At 35.7% G+C, this 11,966-nt stretch overlaps 2 pseudogenes; both read right to left on the bottom strand.

The window, feature by feature from the left end:
- Window positions 1-924: 924 nt before the first annotated feature.
- LOC143542763 (protein GRAVITROPIC IN THE LIGHT 1-like) lies at window positions 925-2,244 on the bottom strand (annotated as a pseudogene).
- A 1,175-nt stretch (window positions 2,245-3,419) lies between these two features.
- On the bottom strand, window positions 3,420-6,227 carry LOC143542764 (pentatricopeptide repeat-containing protein At4g18840 pseudogene; annotated as a pseudogene).
- Window positions 6,228-11,966: the final 5,739 nt, after the last annotated feature.

Raw genomic sequence — 11,966 nt, forward strand, 5'->3', positions numbered from 1 at the left:
AGTAGCTTAGACTTTGTTAGAGGACCAACATTGCAACACGGGGCTCATGGACGCCATGGATGATGATGATGTTGTAGACTGGTAGTGACAGGCAAACGTTCCCACTCGTGTAGAAAGATCGACGACCGCAAACTTTCATGGAAGAGTGGTGTTGTGGGAGTATCATATGTATTTTTTCAATAAAAGAGAGAAAAAAACATTTAGTGACTTGCTTTAAATGTAACTCAGTGTTACTTTCCAAATGTAATTTATTTGCGTTTTTAAGATTTGGGAAAATAACATTTATATTTTATGAGTTTAGATTAAATACAAATGAAATTAACGTACTAATTGTGAGAATTAAATAGAGTAATTATATATATAAGTAGAATAATTATGTAATTATATCATAGAGTAATTATGTAATTACTCTACTTAATTTTCACAATTAACACGTTAATTTTATATATACGTTAACTTTCCTCATATTTCATATATAAAATATGTAACCACTTAGTTGAGTAAATGAAAATTTAAAACTTGACTTCAAATAACAAAGAAGATTAAATATAAATTTAAAGTTGGTCATAAAAAAAGTTATATATCATTCAGAAGCTACTGTTTACTCGTCAAAATATAAAAGTAAGTTAAAACACTTTAATGAGTAAAATAGTTATGCACGTTTATCGGTTTATGTCTTTATATACTTTTCAGACAATTTTAGTGCTTCATACAAATCAATAATATACTTTTACAAAAAATATACTTATTTCAAAATTTTGCTCTAAAACTTAAATTTACAATCTAACGAAAATACTAGAATTAATTTTTTTATAAAACAAAACTAGACCGAAACTTATAACTTATAAAATTTGTATGATCACCTATATAATATTAATATGTACATTTGTGATTTGACCAAAAGTCAAAACCCCTATTAATCATTCATCCTCCGGATTTATCAATCGTCGGAGATAAATACACCTGACTTTGCACCACCATTTTCCCAATCTTAAACCCCGGAACCACCGTAAACGCCACCTGCGTCTCACCGATAATATCATCGGCCGCCACGCTTTCCATATACAAGTCAGAGAACCGCGCTCCTTTCCTCACACGAAACACGCCAACTTCCTCATCATACGATAATGCCTGACACCTTAGAATCCACACGCGTCGCGCCATTTCAGCAAACGCGTTAAAAAACACGGTATCCGGAAACTGCCACGTGATCAATGTCTTCCGCAACCTTAGGTTTCCGAAAAATGAAAACTCCATTTTCGGATGCACCAATCGCATGTACTTGGCGCGTGTAAACTTTGCGAACGAAGACCTAGGTAGATCTTCGTTCAATAAGTGCATCGCGCCTTACGATTTCAACTTTTTAAATTGATTAAAATTATAAAAACGATCCTCTTCTTCATCCTCAACTCGAAAAAATCCTTTGAATATTTCACGAGTCATGTATGATTCAAACGTGAAGCATTTGTCGCGCAATTTTGGGAAAACCACATCAGGTTCGATTGCGGCTACAGCAGCGTCGATATTCCAGTTCGACGCTTGCACATTACGAATCAGGAGTTTCACAAACTCCTGAATTGAATTTAAAGCGTAATTTAAGACCGCTATAAATTCATTTGCGCTTAGATCCGATAGATCCATATCGTTCATCATCGGAAAACAGTTATTCGAATCAATCTTCATTTCCAATATTTTGTTTGATGCATTCGCTTTGGTTAATATTCTCTGCAGCTTACTAATCTCGGCATCTTTAGCTTTAAGTTCTTTATCCATTTTAGTGATTATGATTTGGTACATCTTTATCAAAGCCTGTTGCTCTTGTATCTTAGAGAGCAACAGTGTAACATACTTGGATGAGTTAGATTTAAAGGATCAAAATTAATATACTTGATTTAACATTATGTTTAGAAAGACATACTTGAATATTTAAAGTGGTTTCAAACAGTGTTGAAAAAATCTAGATGTATTTCAATGTGGGATTCTTTCTATTAAAATTAATTAACTATGCTGATGGTTTATGTGGTTAATCTATTACCAAGATGGAGGATTTTACAATATTTTATTTGTTTAAAATATTATTTACACTTTTATCATACAAAGGATTGTTTGTTGTGTGGGCTTTTGAAATGATCATAACATTTGAAGATGCTTTAAAGCTAAAACTAATAGTTTTGTATTTACATCATTATAAATTGATACCAAACTCCCTTCCTCTACAATACTCTCTTCACAACTTACACCCATTGATTCATCTTGCAATGACTGGATATAATGTTTTGATATCTCTTCTAGTTTTCTTAATATTATGTATTACCTTTATACAACATATAAACAATTTTTTTCTTCTATTTATGTTTTAGATAATTTTTCTTAAAAATATTCTATTTCTTCATCTCAAAACTAGAGTCTGCATTTCTGTTTTAAATTTTAATCTTTGTCAAAAAGACGATCCATTTTAGAAAATGTATAGTTAATAATTATTAGTTTTCTAAAATATATTGAATTTTCAATCATGACTGGAAAATCCGAAAATGGCATCTAAAACTATTCTCATTTCACCTCTAATTATTTAGTCCTAAATATGTAAATTATATTACCTAACAAAAACAAATGCTGGAATAGCTCAGTTGGTTAGAGCGTGTGGCTGTTATTTTCTGAAACGTTTTTCATTTTTTTTGCCGGTTTAGACTACTAATGTTGATTTTTTTACCACATGGGCTGCAGTATAAAATAGAAAGAATTAATCCATAATAAACCAATTATAAGATGGCCAAGCCCTACTAATTTCTGTTTTTCCCTAAACATATCCAACAAAGATGTATGTTTCAGTAAAGTTAAGGATATATAGATGGCTGATCTTCAATTTATCAATATAAATTATTAAGAATTATCTTTACATCCAATTGTCCCATTAAGGTATAATCTTCATTACCACTGATCACAACCTAAACTCCATTGATGACAGATATTATTACAATAATAACATGAGTTAGATGCATAAACCTCTTAAATCACTTCATGTTATTATCGTAATAATACAGCTTTTGTAATCATGTATAGATTATATGCAATGTTAATAAAATAGAAAAGTTTTTGCAAGTCTCCCGCTCGGCTTATAACCCATTTTGACTGACTAGAAATTAACCGTTCTGACCCATAACCCGGCCTGCCCCTATGGTAGGGAGTTACTTTGTGTTGTCTGTCAAGTCGGTCAAATGATTTAAGCTAAACCCGTGATAACCCATAACCCAACTCATGGCCCCTTGCAACTATGATGGTATCGAGCAAAAGGGTAATACTTTGTTGTCAAACAAGAACCGAAAACAATTTGAGATATTAGAATTTCAAGCTCAGATCGATGCATGTGGAAACTTAAAAAAATAACAGACCAGTAATATATTTTTAGAACCTTGGACAGATCAGTTGTGATGCAATATATCATGAAAAATTATGGAAGCTAATAATGCATTCATCTTTTCAGTTTTCACTACAATACATATTACATTCCTAATTTCATGCGACAAGATCATTCCTTCACCAGCTAAGAACTCATGAACAACACCATCAACTTCAATCATACTACAACCAGGATCTTTAAACACACCTTGTTCCCTCATCTTCCTCCTCAACTCCACAGCATCATTAAACCTACCTTTCGGCGCGTGAACATCTGACAACTGAACATAACCGCTACTCTCACACGGACCCAGTTCCAGAACCTTCTTAGACACACGCTCCGCCATTTCAACATCATTATGATTCCTGCTAGCACCCAAAAGACTCTCCCACACTACCTGAGACTCTTCAAACGGAACTTGTTTCGCAAGGCTTTCAGCCTCGGTTAACAACCCGAACCGACCTAGCAAGTCCACCATACATCCATAATGCTGTATGGTGGGCTTGATCCCATACTCGTGCACCATACATTCAAAGATTTTATGACCTTCGTTTAATAAGCCAGAACGACTGCAAGCCGATAACACACCAACGAAAGTCACATCATTCGGCGTGAAACCGTTCGTTAACAATTCATGAAACGTTTCTATCGCGCGTTCTCCATACCCATGTAGCGCAAGTCCATTAATAATCGCATTCCATGTACTAATATCCTTGTTCGATGTATTATCAAACGTTTCTAACGCCTTCTCGATACACCCGCATTTCGAGTACATGTCAACAAGAGCTGTGGCTAAGAACCCGCCCACCTCGATATTATTTCGCTCAATGTAACCATGGACCCATTCACCTTGACTCAAACCATTCACACGCGCACAACACGATAAAACATTAACCAACGTGTAATCATCCGGCTTCACTCCAGCTTTCCGCATATCTTCAAACAGCCGAAACACTTCATCAAACTGCGCATCACGAGCATAACCCGTAACCATCGCGTTCCAAGTAACAACATCCTTCACCAACATCCGATCAAACACACGTCTCGCCTCCACCACCATCCCATCGTTAACATACCCGGAAATCATAAAATTCCCAGACTCCACATTCCTCTCAGGCATTTCATCAAACAACTTACGCGCAAACCCCATCATACCCAAATCCACATAAGTGCTCAATACCGCGTTCCACGACACGACATCTCTCTCAGGCATTTCATCGAGCAGCTTCCGTGCAACCTAAAAAACCCGCCTTTCGCATACATACGAATCAAAGTATTACAAATATACACATTACCCACAAACCCAAGCTTAACCACATGCCCATGAACTTGTCTTCCAACACCCACATTCCCAATTACCGAACAAGCTTTCAATACAAAAGTATAACTATACTTATCCGGGTCAACATGATCATCAAACAGCAAGCTAATAAACAGATTGAATGAGGCTTCGGGTGATGGGCTATTGGGGTATGCTCGGATTAATGAGTTGTAAGAGAATGGGTTAGGGTTTTGTATGTGGGTGAAGATTGAGTGAGCGTATGAGAGAGATAATGAAGCGGCTGAGGAGATGAGTGAACCGGCGGTGAATGGGTTGTGAATTTGGCCGGTTTTGAGGAGGTGGGCGTGTGACTGACGGAGGACGGAGATGGGGGTGGGTTTGTCTGTGAGTGACAGTGAGGGGATTGTTGGTGGTGATTTCTGGTAGCTCCATGGTTATATTAACTAGTACTAGTATATTCTCTTCGCACGTTGCGCCGGGAAACTGGTAATAGTCCAAAATTTTTAAGTGCGGATATACATATACACCATAAAGACTATCACTTCAACACAACAACAAAATGTTTATCTAAACATTAATAAAACCTGGTCTATATCGGTTTGGTTTATTAAAGTATCGACGCGGTATTGACACTCGATACATAGCTTACAATACCAAAAAGATACTTCACTCAACATCCTAGCGATTATCATTTCGACACAACAAAAAGACAATTTGATTTGTCATGGTATCGACAATGTACTGACATTGAACGAAAATAGGGACTATACCTGCACATCAACTAAGTCTGCTGTAGACTTAGTTTTCCAATTATATATAGCAGAATATAGTCACAAATACCTGATAGTCTAACAGTAAACAGTTTATAATAATAATAATAATAATAATAATAATAGTAATAAGATTTAATTGCAGTTATAGTCCCTTTGGTAAAACCTGAAACATAGCTTTGAAACCCTGTAACACAAAAGATATAAACATAATAGATAGTGTTGTCCTCTTCTCCATTCATTCAAAAATCACCACTGTCTCAAGCCACCGATTAATCAACTTCGTCGTACACCACAACCACCCACAACAGCCGTCTCCGCAACAAACCACCACCAACTACCCTCTATGTTCTCTATCACCATGAACCACCTTACCAACAGCCAACATCCACCACCTCCACCTTAACACCACCACTTGCAAACCACCTCTAAAGAAAACCTAAATCCCCAAATCTATCGTTCCTCCGTTCTTGTTTCATTAACCGAATAAATTCTATCTATGGCTAAGAATCGATGATATCAAGAAGGCAACCGAGTAGGTTACAGAGAAGGGTGTTGACGTTGATATAGCGACAGTTACGGTTGAATCAATCTTGTTCAATTTTCTCTATTAACTGAATCGATTTTGTGTTTGAAAAGATATTGATAATGAGCTAATGATTGGAATTTGAATCTGGTTTTGTATTGATTTAAATCTTAAAGTAGATTGATTAGTAGTTACTTTTTCAATGTCAAAACCGATCTTACTGAAAACAAAATTATCGTTCTTCATCGTCATTAAGTGACTGTGCACGAGCGCTGAACTTTTTTCAGAAACGTAGCAGCATCAGGGGCAAGAGACCCAAATGTATCGAAAGCAAAATGAATAAAGGTGTGTTTAACGCTTTTGTGGTACTTGCTACTTGGTATGGCTAGACCCGGATTCGAAACCCATAATGCATTGTTTCGTTATTATTTTTATTTGGAGGGAAATCTTTTAACATACCAATGGTCCAAATTGAATATATTTAAAATCACATGGTTGCAAATTGCAAGGGTATGATATTCTTTTCATGAAAAAAACGAACTTTGGGTCACGAGTCAAGACAGGGTCCCAATTGCAAAAAAAAAAAAAAAAAAAAAAAAAAAAACTACAGGGCCTTATCTGTGAAATGGCGTTGAAAGTTGCGTTTTGATTTTACCACAGGAACCATAACTGCAGTTAACTCTAATAATAATTACTCTTTTGTTAACCTAATTATTCTACCTATTTAGAATATTTTTAACCCGTCTCTCATCGTCATCTCTATAATTAATTTAAAAAACACTATATTTTTCTCTCTTGTTCGAAATAATATTTTGTTATCTACTCACAACTAATTTAACAAATATTAAAAAATGTGGGCAAACAAAATTTCTTCAAATTTACAAAAAATCACAAGTATTCTGTTTTCTTCACTCACAACCATTTTTAACCATATTATATAATTTACAAAATCCTCTCACTTAAAGTTAGAGAATGGATTGATAATGCTCTTATACGCTTAGCACGTTAATCTACTTGTATTTGATTTTAGCATCAGGGCGGATTCACAGCCAACCAGGGGTGACCTATGCCCCCGCCGAACCTTTTAAAGTAGGATTGCCCTGTAAGAACCGACTTGTTACCCCCATTTATGACCCACTTGGTTTTAACCTGTTATAACTTACCTGCTTTGACACGTTATAGCAGACGAATTTGACGAATATGACCCATTGACGAATATTTTTGGATTTGTCACTAACACTGTTAATGCTATATGAATCTTTGACTGGTTTTTAACGACTCATAGAGACTATTTTGTTGGTATCAATTAATGTAAAAAAAATTCTTAATCAACCTATATGCATGTAAGTAAGGCATTGCTTTTATGGGTACTGTGTGATTAGTATTAGATGTTTTATTTGATTGTTAAATCAAAGATGTAGAATGAGTTCAATTAAGCTAATCTTAAAACAACTTTGAACTTAAAATTTGAAGCGAAAACCCACGCCGCCCGAATATATGAAACAAGAAACCGCTAATCACTCTCGGTTTCGTATTTGGTAGAGTAATATGTCTAATTCACAATGAAACAAGTTATACTAATCTACCACATAGATATGTTGGCTAATGGCAACTATTGAGACGATTCATGCAAGGACTAGCCAACAATTGTCTCCTAATCAAGTTATCTATGGTTGAAACTGATATAGTTATGCGATTTGCCTGATTCATCTTTTGAAAAAACAATTGGAGTAAATATTTGAGCACATTCATATCATTTACGTACAAGTTGATTTTAATGACTTCAAAACCATGATATCAGTTGTAGTCGTAAGAAAATAACTAACGGAACATGAGAAAGAAAAAAGAACAAAATATTGCCCATATAAAATTATTATTCTTATTCATCCTTTTTTTTTGTACTTTGATCAGTTATAGCTTTAGCCCACCAAACTTTGAGCCCAATTAGCCTTTGTTTAGTTTATATCAAGCCCAGCTGCCTAGCTACTCGCCTACTCGTACACTAATTAAAAAAAAACTAACATATTATATTTTTCTACGATAAATTCTTTATGCGTATGTACATAATTTAGCAAAAAAAATTATTCCATTACCCAAAATCTCCTACGTCTCATTCAGTATTCCTGGCTCTAATTTAATTAACTAATGTTGTTGTATTCTTTTCTTGTAACATTTTCTCTTTATTCAACTCACAAAATATCAAGAAAAAATAATATAAATAAACAGTGAGTCTTTAAATATGAAAGTTATTCCCTAAATATAATTTTCTATTTCACGAAAAACCGAAGTACCATCATGAATAAAAATCTCCAAATTTCATCTAAATTATAAGAACTTATGTGGGATAGAGAATGAGATGTGATTGCTATAACCTATAAAATTGTTTTCATCTCAAATATTGCTAGAGGGCTTTGCAATAAATTTCTTTGCCGTTCAAGAAAAGAATCTCACGTAATCGTGTATCATATTTTAACTTCTTTCGCTTAATTAGTTACATAAATAAGTGATTCTCTTTTCTTTTTATTCTCAATCTAAAATGACATAAAGAAATATATTTTATAAACATATGTTTAACTAGAGGTGCACAAATCGGTTTTTTTGAAAAAACCGGTTCGGTTATTAACCGGACCGGTTTTTTTTATCCAGAAAAAAACCGGTTCGGTTAATAACCGGACCGGTTATTAACCGGTTTTTGTCAATGAAAACTCAAACCGGCCAAACCGGTTTGGACCGGTTTAGAAACCGGTTAGAACCGGTTATTAAACCGGTTTTTTTACAACCGGTTTTTAATAACCGGTCTAACCGGTTAACCGGTTTTTTTTTTTTTTTTTTTTTTTTTTTTTTTTTTTTTTTTTTTTTTTTGCTTTAGGGTTTAGGGTTTAGGGTTTCGTTGTTAGCATTCTTTGCTTGGAAGATTAAAAACACATAACTTTCATTTATAGCTTTTACATTAAAAATACAAACATTAAATCGTTATCGCATATTCGTAACTCAAAAATACAAACATTAAAGAATGCTTAGACACGATTACATTAACAAGTTGATGTTTGTTACTCATTTTCTTCGCTACCCGATCCCGAGCTATTCCTTAGGTAATCGTCGTACGCGGCTTCTTCATCGGTCATTGGTTGAGTGTGTCCTTGATTGACCTCGTCTTCATACAAGGCCGCCTCATACTCCATTTCCCCCTCGAGTGAGCGTTGATGTTGTGCCCTATCTAAAGAGTCCAAGTAATCCTTGTAGCAAATCGACATCTCTACAGCTGGTGGAGTGAGTCGAGTCCTCCTAATCGATATAACCCTGCCAGAAACAGAAAAAGCAGACTCCGAAGCTACCGTGGAAGCTTGGACCGTTAGTAAATCTTTGGCCATGGCGGCGAGGATCGGAAACTCATCCTCCTTACCTCTCCACCAAGCCAGCATATCAAGACTTCTAAATTCATCCGGAGTCATGTGTTTCACAAAGTTGGTACCACCATACCTTCCAAGTTCACTGCTTGGGGTGTTTACCCTTTGACGTTTACCGGCGTCTTCCCAAATCATGTAGTACATCCCCATTTCAAGGTCGGTTTGGGATTGGGATTGGGCAACAGCTCTTAACGAGTCATGAATTTGGGAAGACGACCCGTGTTTTGTAAGGTAAACATCATACATGTTTGCCAAGGTGGTGTTGAAAGCATTCTTTAAAGTTTGGTTATAATGGGGGTTTTGATCGTCGTTTAACTCTAGCTCATCACAAATTTTTTCTATTAAAGCTTCAACACCACCAACATTGATGCAAGGGTTTAACGCAGCCGCACAGGTCAAAACAGCGGGTAGTTGTTGAAAATATTTTCTAAATTTTTCTTTCATTTTTGCACCCATATCAAAATAAGGTGCACCCCTACAATGAATTTCAGTCAACTTTGTGCACATGACAGCAATTTTTGGTAAAGCAATGGGGCTTGTTGGATAGTAAACCCCGGATAAACTAGTTGTGCAAGATTTAAAAATTTGAAGAACCTCCGTAACGATCTCAATCAATAACCAGTTTCTAGGATCGTACGGTGCACATTTACCCCTATTTGACAAAATTTGATGAAACGCAATTAACGATTGTTTTTGTTGGATGGCTTTCTCAAACATTTCACAAGTCGAGTTCCATCTTGTTGGACAATCCCAATTAGGCCCCAACCATTGACAGTTAGCTTCTTCACAAAATTTTTTGTATCTTGAAAATGTTGAATTGTTGCTAAAAACATCTCGTAACATTCTTTTAAAATTGTTTCTTTGCGTTTCGATCACGTTTAACCCATCTTGCACGGCCAAGTTGATAATATGTGCAATGCATCGGCTATGAAAAAACGCTCCATCACAGATAGGTTTATACTTTAATTTTAAATGGCCAACCGCGGCCGTATTGTTGGACGCGTTATCAAACGATATTGAAAAGATTTTATCTTCAATCTTGTATTGTCGAATGACTTTATCCAAGAGTTTAAAAATATTTCTACCCGTGTGCGGGTAATCAAACAATTGAAACACAACGGTTCGTTTCATCATTTGCCACGACCGGGGGTCAACCCAATGAGCCGTCACACAAATGTATGAGTCGGGCGAACCATTAGGTACCGACCACACATCCGTTGTTAAGTTCACACCAGTTTGTAAGTTTGAAAAGTATGAAATTAGTTCGGATTTAGCGTTTTTCCATGCTTTAAGACAATCTCTTCTAAGGGTCGAACGACTTACGTGTTGGTAGCGTGGTTGAACATACTTTTGCATCATCTCCGTGAATTGAGGGTTGTCGAAGTGGTTGAAAGGAAGTGATTGTTGAATCACAAAGTTGCCAAACTGTTGACGTACCGCTTCAAGGTCGTACGTAAACACCGTTCCTTGATTCGTCATCTCCGGCTGCGAACTACTTCCGGATTCGTCCTTCAAGACCTTGCAAGAGGGCTTTTCTACATGAGCTCTTAAACTGGAGTTTGCTTCTTTGTTATAAAACTTCAAACAATGTTTGCATCTAGCTTTTTGGGTTCCGTTAGACATTTCGCATAGGTCGAAATGTTGCCAAATATCTTGGTTTCGTTTCGTGGGGATGACCCGAACGACGGTTTCTCCCGTGTTCGAGGCACCCATGTTGACCGATGAAGCAGCACTTTGGGAGGCCATGATAATCGACTACGAATTAAGAGTGGTATACTCGAGTATGAAATAAACGACTACGAAAGAAGAGCGTTTGGAGTTGTATAATCGCGTATGAAATAAACGTTTAGAGCGTTTGGAGTTGTATAATCAAGTGTGATCTAACCAATACCCAACCTAAACTATATATAGATGTTTGTGGGGGTAAAATGGTAAAAAAACAAAAAAAAAACGGCTAAAAAACGGTCAAAAAAAAAAAACGGCTATAAAGCCGTTTGGTAACGTTCGAAAACCGGTTTAACCGGTTAACCGGTTATTAAAAAACCGGTTAACCGGTTTTTTTTATAACGGTAATAAACCGGTTATTTTAAAAACCGGTTAACCGGTTTTTTAATAACCGGTTATTAAAAAAAACCGGTTATAAAAAAAACCGGTTATAAAACCGGTTTTGGCTCCAAAACGTATAACCGATACGTAAACCGGTTACGTAAACCGGTCAAACCGGTTTTTAAAAAAACCGGTTTTTAAAAAACCGGTTTCCGGTTGAACCGGCCAAACCGGTTCCGTAACCGGTTTTTTTGAACACCTCTATGTTTAACATATGGCTTACTTTGTAAATACTTGATATGTAAAAAGTTATTTTTAGAACTATTAACTCGCACATCATCTCAACATACTTTTATTTTTATACTAATGTCTACTTTGTGATTAGAAGTTTTAATCACTTGAAGATGAACACTTTTACTACGCCTTGTTACCTTAAGTTAAAAGCCACTTGTAATAAATATGCAATAAGTGTATCTAAATGGCTTCCATCTTATATATTTGGACCACTTTAAATACTTATATGATCTTATATAATATA

Source organism: Bidens hawaiensis, unplaced genomic scaffold (genome assembly GCF_021521415.1).
Source record: "Bidens hawaiensis isolate Kalapana, Puna unplaced genomic scaffold, B.hawaiensis_p1.1 tig00012956_1, whole genome shotgun sequence".
NCBI lineage: Eukaryota > Viridiplantae > Streptophyta > Magnoliopsida > Asterales > Asteraceae > Bidens > Bidens hawaiensis.